The sequence below is a fragment of the Salmo salar genome, chromosome 04 (assembly GCF_965601325.2).
Source record: "Salmo salar chromosome 04, fSalSal1, whole genome shotgun sequence".
Classification (NCBI taxonomy): Eukaryota; Metazoa; Chordata; class Actinopteri; order Salmoniformes; family Salmonidae; genus Salmo; species Salmo salar.
Window position 1 is genome coordinate 58,597,599 of NC_138294.1, and position 2,799 is coordinate 58,600,397.

Genomic DNA, 2,799 nt, shown 5'->3' on the forward strand with positions numbered 1-2,799 from the left:
ACATACAGTACAAGCAAGCAAAATAGTCCAAGCATTTCAATTTGATTTCACACGTGAGAATGTAAGGAATTAAGTGAAAGGCACTCGTTGTAAACAACACACAGCACACGTGAATAAAAGCCACTCATAAATAGACATGATGTCAAATAATAAGACATGCTGATACGTAATATAAAGAGAATGGCAGTCTCTAGTTTAGTAAGTGTTTTGTGCATATCTCTGTGTGGCTGAGTGTGTGAGTGTGGTTGGGTGTGTGTGTGAGTGTGTGGAGGGTGCTGGATGCTCTGCAGGGGTCTGCCATGTCCATCCAGCCGTGTCCGTGCACTGTAATTGAAAACGCTCAAGGTATACGGTAATTTTCGATATTATCAACACTAAAATATTCAGAAATGTTTTACTGCAGCATACTGGGCGGGGAAAGATTTGTTCTATTTCGAATGGTACTGTAATTTCACCCCACAGAATTCAGTACCATACCGTGTCTTTGGAGTGTCAAAGACCTTTTGACCACTAGTGGTTGCATGGTATTGTTGTTTTGATCATTAACATATTTTGACATGTGCCTTGTAAGAGGCTATATTTCTTTCACCAGTGAGTGAGAATTCTATACCAGTTTAACTGGTATGTGGTAGTAGTGCCCCATCAATTTATAATGTATAAGGGACAGATTGGGGTGGGAGCAAGTCTCTTTTGGTCCGTTTTGCCCTGCCAGTTTGGAAGGCTTTGTTAACGGGCTAGGGGGCAGTATTTTCACATCTGGATGAAAAGCGTGCCAAAAGTAAACTGCCTGTTACTCAGGCCCAGAAGCTTGGATATGCATATACTTGGTAGATTTGGATAGAAAACACTCGAATGTTTCTAAAACTGTTAAAGTTATGTCTGTGAGTATAACAGAACTGAAATAAATGGCAGGCGAAACCCCGAGGACAAACCATCCCCCCCCCAAAAAGAATTCAGCTTACCTCTATTTTCATTGGCTAGTACTATAATTATAAGCCCCTGTCCTCCCAAATTGCAGTTCCTAGGGCTTCCACTAGATGTCAACAGTCTTTAGAAAGAGTTTCATGCTGATTGTGAAATTGTAGTTTTTCTAGGTGGCTCCCATTTTGGCTTGTAGTATTTCCTTGCTCATGGACGAGTGCACGTTCTTTTTGTTTATCTCCAGTAAAGACAATAACGATTCTCCATCTTAAATGTTATCGTTTATTTGCGTAATAGGATACCTAAGGTTTGATTATAAACGTTGTTTCACTTGTTTGGAAAAGTTGACTATTAAAGTTTGGGATTCATTTTGTATGCATCTTGACGTAGGGAAACTGAGTGGATTTTTGACTGAAGCGCACCAGCTAAACTGAGTTTTTTATGGATATAAAGGGGGACATTATCGAACAAAAGGATAATTTTTTATGTAACTGGGACATTTTGGAGTGCCAACAGAAGATCATCATCAAAGGTAAGGCATTTTTTATATCGCTATTTCTGACTTTCGTGCCGCACCTCCCTGGTTGAAAATGATTTGTTATGCATTTGTATGATGGGGTGCTGTCCTCAGATAATTGCATGGTTTGCTTTCGCCGTAAAGCCTTTTTGAAATCTGACATGGCGGCTGGATTAACAACAAGTTAAGCTTTATTTTGATATATTGCACTTGTGATTTCATGAAAGTTTAATATATATAGTAATTTAATTTGAATTTGGCGCTCTGCAATTTCACCGGATGTTGTCGAGTGGTTCCGCTAGCGGAACGTCTAGCCGTAACATTAAGACCTCTAGAAATGCAAGTAATATAAAACACCAAATATTCATTAATATGCTGTAATGTGTAAACACTATACCTAGCAGCCAACCTGCTTGCAACAATGCCTTGTAATTACAATAAAATACTGTGAAGTACAAACCTATTCCTTCAATGAATTGAATTAATTCATCCATTCATTCCTTCATTTCAGTTACGGTACCATTTACTTTTTTTTTTACAGTATAATACAGTCGATTTTACGGTATTGTACTGTGTGTCATTAAACAGTACTTGCTTTGATACTGTATATAGATTACAGGAGGTGTACTACAATATGAAATACAGAATTTTACTTGCCACTGAGCTGCCTGTAAGTTACTATCAAATTCCCAGCAAACACTTTACAGTGTGAGTAGAACACCAGTGTGAGTCTATCCTGACTGCTGCTGTGTAAGCTAAAATCTGTTCTCCCTTTCTGGGTCTGAAACTGGGGGAAAGGTCTCAGAGTTACTGATGGCTTCACTGAGTCTGTGTGTGTTTGTGTTACTAATTCCCCCCCTCACTCACTCCCCTAAACCGCAGCAGTGTGTTCTGGATAGAGTTGCAAAATTCCCTGGTTTTCCCGAAACGCCGGTTGGAGGATTCTCAGAATCAGGAGGGAATAAGCAAGAAATTCAGAATCTTTCAAGCAGTACTTCTGGAAAACCAGGGAATTTATTAAAAGTTCCTGGAATGTTGAAACCGTGGTTCTGGATTATCTAAGCAGCAGCGTTGTTGGGGTCAGCCAGCATACACACACACACTTAAACACACACAGATAATTCAAGCAGAATGTCTGTCTCTGGTATGACATGAATTGGGCCTCTTTGGTCCTTGCCTCTGCAGGACATGGCAGAATTCTCTGGTGTTAAGTCAGATATTGTGAGATTAAGGTGCATATCACAACATCTTAGGTAGGTCTGGGCAGGTCCCAGTTGAGCAACTCCACACAGTAAATCAGCAAGAGACGGTTGCTCTCCTGGCATGACTCATTTACACAAAGTATGAGGCCTGAACATGTC